The sequence below is a fragment of the Ochotona princeps genome, chromosome X (assembly GCF_030435755.1).
Source record: "Ochotona princeps isolate mOchPri1 chromosome X, mOchPri1.hap1, whole genome shotgun sequence".
NCBI classification, from domain to species: Eukaryota; Metazoa; Chordata; class Mammalia; order Lagomorpha; family Ochotonidae; genus Ochotona; species Ochotona princeps.
The window spans coordinates 86,645,312-86,656,712 of record NC_080865.1 but is presented as its reverse complement, the minus strand read 5'-3'; the positions used below and the strand labels follow the sequence as shown (position 1 = coordinate 86,656,712).

The 11,401-nt window shown below is 37.7% G+C and overlaps 2 pseudogenes; both read right to left on the bottom strand.

The window, feature by feature from the left end:
• Positions 1 to 207: 207 nt before the first annotated feature.
• Positions 208 to 1,811, bottom strand: LOC131478595 (elongation factor 1-alpha 1-like; annotated as a pseudogene).
• Positions 1,812 to 10,950: 9,139 nt separating this feature from the next.
• LOC118760491 (U2 spliceosomal RNA) lies at positions 10,951 to 11,115 on the bottom strand (annotated as a pseudogene).
• Between the last annotated feature and the right edge of the window lie 286 nt (positions 11,116 to 11,401).

Below are 11,401 nucleotides of genomic sequence, written 5' to 3'. Positions count from 1 at the left end.
TAAATTTAAAATACTGATTTAATAAGTAATAATTTGAAACAGTCATGCACAAAATTTTCCCTTCTGAAGTTTTTATGATGTATCATAATTAACGAGTCTTTTACTATTAAATTTACATAGATAAATCAGTCTAAGAGTTCTGAGACCATTATTTCACCAGTGATTAAGACTGGGGTGGCAGATACTAGTTACAATATCCACTGTACTTTAAGCTTTTTGTGTAGAGTTGCTGATCTTGCCAGTTCCAACAGCTTTCTTCTTTATTGCTTTGGTCACATTTACATCAATTTTCTGTCTTGTACCATGAGCAACAAAATGATCCAGAAGATAGAGACACTTTCCACACACATAGGCTTGCCAGGACCCGTTTCACCAATGGCAACATCAGCAGAAATCAGAATATTGGGCCATCAGCCACCTTCTTTCCAGAATGGTGATCAGTTGTTTCCCTCAGCTCAGCAAACATACGAAAAATGAGAGCTGTTTGACAACTCAGCACAGGTGCATACCCAGCACTGATGTGACCTGGATGGTTCAGGATGATCACGTGCAGAATAAAGTCAGCTACTTCCAGTGGGTCACTTTTGCTACCCCCTACAGTGTTACCACAATGAACACCTTTTTAAAAAATTATTTATTTATTATTAGAAAGGCAGATTTACAGAGAAAAGGAGATACAGACAGAAAGATCCGTCTGCTGGTTCATTCCCCCAAGTAGCTGCAACAGCTGGAGCTGAGCCTATCCAAAACCAGGAGCCAGGAGCTTCTTCAAGGTCTCCCACGCAGGTGCAGGGTCCCAAGGCTCTGGGCCGTCCTCGACTGCTTTCCCAGGCCACAGGCAGGGAGCTGGATGGGAAGTAGAGCAGCTGAATCAGCACTCATGGAACAGTGGTGGTTGCAAGGGGAGGAATTTAGTTACTTTGCTTCTGAGCCCATCACAACCGTGAATATCCTTGACAGATATGTTATTGACATTGAAATCCACATTTGTACCAAGGGAAGTTTCACTCAAAGCTTCACGGTATATTTCATTGGACTTTACTTCATCTGTGACATTAACTGGGGCAAAGGCTACCAGCATGTTGCATTTGAGAACACCAGTCTCTACTTGCTGTGCAGGGATGGTACCAATACCACCAGTTTTATAGAAAATCTGCAGGGGCAAACGCAAAGGGTTGTCAGTTGGTCTTGTTCATAGGAGGATGAAATCCAGGGCTTCAGCAGTGTGGTTCCACTGTCCTTTCCCTATTTGTGGGTGACTTTCCAGCCTTGAACTATACCATATTAGCACTTGGCTCCAGCATGTTGTCACGGTTCCAAACAGAAATTGGCACAAAAGCTACTGTGTCAGGTTTGTAGCCAATTTTCTTAGCATAAGTGCTGGTTTCCTTGACAATTTGCTTGCATTTCTTCTAGCTGTAGGGTGACTCAGTGAAATCCATTTTGTTAGCACCAACAAGTTGTTTCACACCTAGTGCAAGAGCCAGCAGGGCTTGCTCACAGATCTGTCCATGACAGAAATGTGATTGAAATTCACTGACACAAGCAGCGGCGATTGGGACAGCAATCTCAGCCTGAGTTGTGTCTGTAATCATGTATTTGATCAAGTCTCTGCGTTCTGCAGCATCAATGATGGTCGCATAATACCTGCTGGTCTCAGAGTTCCACAGGGACAAGTTGATGGTTATACCATGCCCACACTCAGCTTTCAGCTTATCCAAGACCCAGGCATATCTGAAGGAGCCCTTTAACATCTCAGCAGCCTCCTTCTCGAATTTCTCAATGCTTATTTGCTGATGCCACTACATTTGTGGAACAGATATCCAGTAGTGCTACATGATTCTGCATGTCCATTGAAGAGGATTTCAGTATGAATTTTTCCCAATTTGGCTTTGATTTAGTTGTGGTTTTCATGACAGCAGTGGCAAATCCCTTTGCAACAAAACATAACATTGAATGCTCTTGAGCATCAATTTCTTTGTATTAAAACCTCATTGCATAAGCGGTCTTGAGATGATGTTTTATGCAGTGTTCCCTACAGAAAAGGTACTAGTTGAAGATATTTAATGGGCAAGTTAATGTACCTTAGTTCTAGATTAAAAAAAAGTTTTTAAATATATATTTATTTTTATTGAGAAGTCAGATACACAGAGACAAGGAGAGACAGAGTGGAAGGTCTTCCATCCATTGATTCACACCCCAAGCGGCCATAACGACTAGAGCTGAGTCAATCCAAAGCCAGAAGCCAGGAACCTCTTCCGGGTCTCAAACACGGGTGCAGGGTCCTAAGGCTTTGGGTTATCCTCGACTGCTTTCCCAGCCTGTAAACAGGGAGCTGGGTGGGAAGTGGGGCCGCCGGGATTAGAATCAGCGCCCATATGGGATCCTGGCACATTTAAAGCAAGGACTTTAGCAGCTAGGCTACAGCACCAGGTCACTCTAGATAAAATAGTAACGTGCTTTTGCGGTCATCAATTCTACAGAGATGAGATTTTTTAATGGGATGTTCTCTATGCTATTGTGAAAGTGGGCTCTTTTTATATCCCTCTCATGTCCTTGCCTTTCTTCCTAAAAATTCCCTTGTACTCAATTACACAGGTATTTTCCACTCCAACCCACCTTCACAGGTTACTGATTACAAGAAAAAAACAGTTAAATTAAATACTTAGTGTTAGCCTTGCTGCTTTCTTTATCACACACACCTGATATGAATATAAAATATGGAGGTTGAAAGTAGAAACATGAGGGCTTTACACGATGGCTCAATTGACTAATGCCCTTAAAAATGCCAGCATCCCATATGAGCACCAGTTCATGTCCCAGTTGCTCCACTTTCTATGCAGCATCCTGGTTACAGACCTGGGAAAGCAGTCGAGAACAGCCCAAAGCCTTGGGACCCTGCACCCATGTGGAAGACCTGGAGGAAACTCTTGACTCCTGGCTTTGGATCGGCTGGGTTCCAGCCATTGTGGCCACTTGGGGAGTAAACCAGCAAAGCAGAGGTCTTTCTCTTTGTCTCTTCTCTCTGTAAATCTGCCTTTCTATATAAAAATGGATAAATTAAAAAAATAGAAACATGAACTAATATATAATGGATAATATAAAATAAAGTTTATACCTCTCAAATATATTTCATGCTCCATTAGGTGTTGAAATAGTAACAGAAATAATAGAAATGATGGCTGAACACTTAACAAAACTATGTATCAGATATCTTGTATGATGTGATTTTGGGGCTATCCTCATCAAATCTACAGGTTAGGTTTTGTGATTCACGTCACCATTGTATAGATGAGGAAACTAAAGTAGGAAACTGAAATAATATACTCAGATTGTTCATGGAGACACAAGAAAGGGGGGAATATTTTAGGGAGAATACAGTATACTTAAGAAAGAAGAGATAGGAATAATCATTCAAGTCTAAGGTGAGAACTAGGTGTGTGGCAGGGGGAGGGATTCATTATCTGAGAGATGCAAATTGCTTTCACTCAATGTCGCTTATATGTCATAGAAATATTAAAAACTAGAGATAGTATTTGAATGTTAATTAGTTTCAATTAGGTACTCAAGATATCCCAAGTTTCCCATTATGACTTCAAGGATGACCAGGCAAAATTACCTGTGGATAAGGGCACCCTCCTCTGGACAGTGCTGGAAATGCATCTTGTGTTTTGAAACTGGAACAAAATAGCCAAATGGGGGCAGACTGTAGACAAGTTCGAATTGAGGTATTAAGAGCAAATAAAAATGATATCTCAAGAGTGGAGCTTATGCTGATTAATATAATACCTGTTTTCAAAATTGGAGAGTAATGAGAGGCAGTGCAATTGTTTGTATCATTGAAAAAAATAATAATAAAACAAAGGCCCGATGCAGTAACGTAGTGGCTGCACTCCTCCCCTTGCAACCACTGCTATCCCATGTGGGCTACCGGTTCGTATCCCAGCAGCTCTACTTCCCTTCCAGCTCCCTGCTTCTGTCCTGGAAACGCAGTAGAGGATGGTACAAAGCCTTGGGACCCTGCACCCATGTGGGAAACAGAGTGAGGCTCCTGGCTTCTGGCTCCTGGGTTCAGATCAGCTCAGCACTGGACGTTGAGGCCACTTGGGGAGTGAAGCAGTAAATGCAAGACCTTTCTCTCTGTCTCTCCTATCTCTGTAAATCTGACTTTCCAATAAAAGTAAGTACATCTTTAAAAAACGAGAGAAAGAGAATAGAAGCAAGACAATGCGAAAGCTCAATATTATGTGGACCCCGTATCTCAGGTTCAACATCTCAAGATCTGACGACTTTAGCCCATGAGCAGATATAAAGTATAAAAATTGCTTTTTTTAGCTTTCTTTTGTCTTACAATATAATTTCTATGTGGTGATAAGTGAGTAAAATCATCTGGGATGTATAAGCTACACAGCGACTATTCTAAAAAAACGTAAAATACTCTACCCAGTAAGCAGGTGGGATCTTTTTGAAAAGCTGTGTATGTCATCTTAAGAGTCTTGAGTGTTGATTTTACATGTCACAGGTACACAAGGTTGCTATTCGTGAAGTTATTGAGAAATAGTTTCATATTGAAATGTTTTGATTATCACAAATACAAAAGATGAATCTGAGGCTTTCACATTGACAGTACTAATCTGAGAGTGACACAGACTTAAAAACATGATATAATGTTTAATAAAATGTTGGCAATGTATTTTGATTGATACAGTTAAAATCAGATGAAATACTAATTTCATTTGGGTACTGATTTCAATATGACATATTAATTAATTGTTTTATTCAAACCTATATAATTCAATGCAATGAGGAGAAACAGAGTCCCCTGTAAGGAAATTTAACTAAGATACAAAACAAAAAAGCAGAATGCATTTCTAAATACTCTCCTGATTGTGTGAACCTGTGCAACTCACAATACCTCTGGATCTTATCAATATAATTGCAAAAAAATATAGCAGTTGGAGTAAATGCTGCCATTAATAACATCTTGACACTCTGCTTAGTGTTAAAACCACTAGATACTTATGCTGAAAATCATAAATTGTAAAGAGCACTTAAGCTTTAAAATAGAAACAAGTTTTCTGTGTTGATGTCTCATCTCCATTCCTGTCTGAGTAGAGCTTCTGTAAGCATTCCCTTTTATGCCAATAATAATTATCTGACCATGGTGAAATTTTGTCACATAATTAAGGCCTGAGTGACGAATCAGCTGATCTATTTTGGAAGATACATACATTTTGGTGACTGAATTAAAATTGCCGTTTTGTATATTCCCTGCTAGCCAGTCACTCAGATGGCCACTACAACATGCATCATCAGCAGAGTAAAAACGATTAAATGAGTGAGGGTGAGAAATCCTCTTGTCTGGTCTGGAGAAGAGACTAGATACTGATATCAGGCTTACACTCCCTCCTTTCCCTCGGTGGCTGTTTCTCAATATTGTATAGGAAAATAAGCATTAAGCAGTAAACATGAAGTCAGCAGATCTGAACTGAGGTTCTCCTGATGTCACTTACTGATTAAACTTTGATTTTTATCATGTGTGCAATGAAAGTAAAATATACAGAAACACACAAACCTACTTAGCACCATAGTATGATATATTAGTAGCCTTTCTATAAAGTAGTAATACTGCAACGACTAGAAACACAAAGTTTTTGCCTTGTACTGATACAAGTAAGTTGTTGAATTATTATTAACTATTCTAAAGAGCCTCTTAAAAAGTCTTTTTCAACCCATGAATTTTCTGACATCCTAGGACATAGCCACTCGCCTGAAGATTACAGGTCTTACAATATGTAATCCTAAAACCATATGGATTTGAATATTTGAAATAAAGCATTCAAGCGGGCTTTTTTCCAAGAACCAGCTTGGACTCACTTGTTCAACAAAGATTTTATCTTTCTTGCTAAAGAGTTCTCTTTGTAGGAGTCTGTAAGTACTGACACCAGAAAAATAAATTAGTAACGATGGCATTATTTACATTGTTTGCTAGTTTTCCAACCTCAGGCCAAGTTGCAGATGAACTGAAAAACAGTATTAGCTTTAAAATATATATTGATGCAGTCAAATGAAGACAAAGTCCATGTGTTTATAAGGATAATATTAGGATATAAAAGAATCTTCTAATTGTAGTTATGAACTCAGCACCCTCTAGGACAAACATCTCCCAATTATCTCATTTTGTGCTTCATCCATTATACAACTCTGTCAAAGAGCTATCTGTTCCTCTAAGGCAATTGATTAACATTGACCAGTTTTTCCTCACGTTTAGTTCAAAGTAATGTAGTCAGATTAACAACACAATCATTTGCAGTAGGTTGAATCTGTTAGTTAAAATAAAAGTTGTCCATGTAAAGAAGCATGTTTGCACAAATGCAATGCAGTGCAACTGATTCTTGAATTTTAATTCGTGGAGAAATAATTTCTTTCCTTTTCACACAAAAAATTTCTATATTGCAATCTATTAATCTTTCAATTTTTGAAACTTGTTGCTATTTATTCAGTTTTGTGGAGTCAAGGGAAGATGGTAGTAATTTAGCTTCACATTTTTTTCTATTAGTGGGATAATTTGCTAATTTGACATGCTAATAAAAGCTTGAAATTGTCCTAAATAATTGTAATGTGAACATGCAATATCGATTTTTCAACATTAGGCTAATTGCATTTTTTCTTTGTTGAAGAAAAGAAGAGCAAAGAGAAGATAAACGAAGAAAGAAACAGCTGAGAACAAATTCCTTTCATTACAATAACTACAATTTCAATTGCCCTTTTATTACAAGAATCAAATTATAATTTCTGTGGAATCTATCCCCTTCCAATTTAAATTACCATAGAGTATAGATGTTGTTTACATTTGTACATGTTCCTCTGTAAATTTAAGTAGCAAGTTAGTGTGTACAGCTTCCCAGAAAGTGTACAGATTCCAGAAGGTTTAAGGAATGCTTGGAGGAGGTTTTCTTCCCAGAAGTTAAATTTGCACTTTAATTATATTTTTCTATAAATGCAATCACACATGAGCAATGAGAATCTATCTGTTTGGGGGGAAATAATACTTTACAATAACTGTCTTTGGTTGACAAGTAAGCAATTGATACATTTTTAATTATAACACCTTGGAGCTTTAAAAGAAGTATTGTTACTTTAAGCAATGAGATTCTCTGAAGCAAGAATTTCTATTGCTTTTTGTCAGGTTGATATAAATTTGCCTCAGGCCGTGCTACTGGCCAAAAAACAATTTGAGTAGATTAAAAACCAAAGCAGATGGGCTTCTATAAATTGCGAGAGATCAATTCATAGATAGCTTTCATTGTAACTAATTTTGAGCATTATTTAAAGTATGATGCACTCTTTACCTAAGCTACTTATTAATGATCCATATTTATGAATTCCTTATTAATGTCTCAGGAAGAGGTGGATCCTTCTATGGAGGAGCTACAATTAACAAGTGAAAGTAAGTCTTAAAGCTTACTTGCTAAACACTTCTCTCTCTTTCTCTCCATAAATATATATGTTTTATAAATAATATGTAATATATATGTGAGTTTATGAATATATGGATGCAATTAAAAAGAATAAACACAGTATGCATTTATTTTGCTACGATTGAAATGTCACTTTATGGTATAATACTAGTTGAATCCATAAACATTCTTGAAATTTTGGGGCCTGTAGAAACAATATTGGAGCACGGAAGAAATGATACAATGCAGTAATGAAAAGGTAGTTACGCATCAGTGATTCATTTCAAATAAAGATCGCTCCTGCATATACCAGCAAGGATAGCTCATACCTTAAGAATTATAAGACAAAGAGGACTGTCTCACACCAAAAATATAATTTAAACACCATTTATTTTAAATAATTTTTAAAAAGATGTTATTTTTATTGCAAAGTCAGATATACAGAGAGGAGGAGAGACAGAGAAGAAAATCTTGCATCTGATTGTTCACTCCCCAAGCAGCCGCAACAGCTGAAGCTGAGTCAATCTGAAGCCGGGAGCCAAGAACCTCTTCCAGGTCTCCCACGCAAGTGCAGTGTCCCAAGGCTTTGGGCCATCCTCAACTGCTTTCCCAGGCCACAAGCAGGGAGCTGGATGGGAAGCAGGGCTGCCGTGATTAAAACCGGCACCCATATGGGATCCTGGCATGTTCAAGGTAAGGGCTTTAGCTGCTAAGCTACAGCACTGGGCACTACTTATTTATTAATAAATTTTCATATAATTTACTTACATATTCAAAAATATTACAGAGTGGATGACGGTGAGAGAGATATCTTACATCTACTGCTTCATTCCCCCAAATCCAGGAGCGAGGAGCTTTGCTTGGATCTTCCACGTGTGCGTGGTAGGAGCCCAAACATTGCGAGCATCCTTCACTGCTTTTCCAAGGCTGCTAGTAGGGAGCAGGATGGAAGTGGAGCAATCAAGACATAAAATGATCTCCAAATGAGATGCTACTTGTTCAGGCTACACCACAATGCAGGCTCCAGACACACCATTTATTTATTTCTAAGAGAAGGAGATACAGAAGGAAAGATCTCCAGTCTGCTGGTCCGCTCCTCATGTAGCCTACCTGAAGCCATAGAGGAACCATTAGTTAAGGTACTGCATGATAGTGGCCTTTTCTAGTCTAAGTTGGTGTCCTGTCACCAGGAAAAATTATAATGTAAGCAAACTTTACTTTAGAGCCTCCTTTAGTGTCTTTTCTATATCCTCCAGAACGGCCTCTTTCCCAAACCCTCAGTAGACATCAAACCACCTTATATATAGGCTCAACCGTAATTAAAACAAAAATTGCTAATGAGGAGATAGTTATCAAATGCTTTCTGTCTTCAGGCATTTAAGGTGCTCCTGGATTTTTAAATTATCTTAAAAATGTTTGATTTATTTTATTTGAAAAAGAAAAGCCAACAGAGAGGGGAAAAAATGAAAGAAGACAGGGAGATCTTCTATCTTCTGGTTCAGGCACTCGGGTCATGCTCTGCCTGTCTTCCAGCTGCACTAACAGGAGCTGCATTGGAAGCAGGGAGATTGGGACTCAAGGTCCGTTCTGGTATGAGGCACCAGCATCACAAATGATGTCTTTAACCTGCTTTGCCACAGTAGTAGCCCCTAGCTTTTATCATTTTACTGAAGAAATAATCATTGAGTTCTCATGGGGTGCCAGGTATCAGGCTCTCCCCAGTGGTTTCATGGCGGTTAAAGTTTACATAATTTTGGTCGGCCTCATTAGCAGAGAGGTATATAAAAGTGTCAATTTAAAAAATCACTCGTGGGGTCTCTAAGTAGTCCCTTCAAGTCCAATTCTCCCTTTTTTCATTATAGTCATCTTAAATCCGCTCCTAATGTCACAAAGAGATACAAAGGATGGAAAATAATATTACTATGAAACACATATGAAATAAGCAAATTAATTCAATAATGCAATGTGCAAAGAAAACTGAAGACCAGTAAGATGCTACAGACATAGCTGGAGATGCCATTCTAGACAGAGGGGACTTCCCTGAGAAAGTGGCATTTGAACAGAGAGCTTAAAGAATTAGGGAATAATCTATGGTTGCAGGCAAAAAGGTTAGAATATGCAAAAAGTACAGAGAAAGCAGTATATTATATATATATATATTAAAAAGATGAGATTGAGATGGACCATGCGGTAGTAAGCACTGTAAGCTGTAGTAAGAAGTTCAAATGTCATTCCACACGTGATAGAAATGTGCAGCAAGTGTCCAGTGTGGGAGAGAAATGCCATGATTTACATTTCAAAGGTTCATTTTGGCTGCTCTTTTGTTGTAAATAGTAAGTCCCCATGAGTTTTGAAGTGTTACTTCTGAAGTAATGATCCCTATAGCATCTAGATTTGAACCTATTTAATATTTGCAGTCAATGGTCCTTTCTAACAAGACTAAGGACATGTTCCTATTTAAGATGACCCCCGCTGCCCCATCTCACTCCATTGCCACCATACATTAGTCATAAATTTTGTGACATTTTCAGACCTGAAAGTCCAAGTGAGACATTGAATTTTCACTTTTGGATACCATATTTCACAAATTTCATTGTACACTAGCCTGCAAAGACATTTCAACAGCTACTACCTCAATGAAATTCATTCTGATTACTAATACTTTGAATCTACCACTTATATTTGTCTCACTATGTGATCTGGATTAATTTGTGTCCCTGCCACCAACCCTGGAACCTGACTGCCTTAAATTTTCACAGTCTGTGACATTCAAATGCTGCTACAATTGGCTCACAAAACAGGAGACTTAAAATCGAGACAAGAAAAATGTGTTTGTGTGTGTGAGAGAGAGAGAGGGAGAGAATAGGATGCAGTCATTTAAACAGTAACACTAATCAATTAGTAATATAAATGCTAACTATTTGTCATTTATTCCTAACAATCCTGCAAATGTCTCATGAATGTCATTAAATATGCATCAGACTGAGCTGGTATTAAGTGCTATTTGATTACAATAGTAAGTGGTATATATACATGGTTAGACTTCACGATGTCTTAGTCATGTACTAAAGTTGGCTAAAGTGTGCCAACAAATTAAACAGAAGTGAAAGATAATGGTCTACAATAACATCAATATAACTGAAAGAAAGCATTCTTTCCTTTTGTAACTCAATTTTTTTATTCCTTCAGTGAAGAGAGTAAACTCATTGATTGGTCAGTTATAGTGTTTCTTTTGTGCTTTAAAATGTCATTAAAATGATCTCTCAAAAAGCCTCTGAGAGTCACATAAAAGGTACACGATTTCTTCTCCTCCTCCACTGTTTTTCCCTCCACCTCCACCTCTTCCTCCTCCTGCTTCTGCTGAGAGTGTTTTTCTGAAATCTACTCTGTGGTTTGCTTCAAGCTTTTTCACATTTAATGCACTGAGTATTTCTTTCATAAGAACAATACTTACACAAATATCTCTGAGAACCTTGTTAATTGTATTATCGATTTGTGATAAAAACAAAACGAAAATGCAGTTAATATACGAAGTGGTAGAGTACCAGTTTCTATCACCATCACTGAAGCAAAATCTAAATTTCCAAGAAAGGTAAATGTTATGTTGATACCAATAATGCTACACTTGATCTTAGCCAAAAGGCCAAGAAGCGATACAAATAATGCTATGTTGATTAAAATAATTCAAACAAACATGATAATTTTATGGTTTTTGGTGCATACGTTATGTTATAAACATAGGACACATTTCAAATAACTGATTTTTAAGCATTCTGTCCCTAAATAATCAGATTTTTTTTTCTTGCAGTTTTTGTGAATTTGTGGAACAGCCTCAACCATTCAGTATATCAATTTCCCAGATATGTGGTGACCAATATAGTATAGATCAGGAAGCTCGCACTTTGATTAGGCTTCTTCTCTGAGTTTACATTTCAGATTTG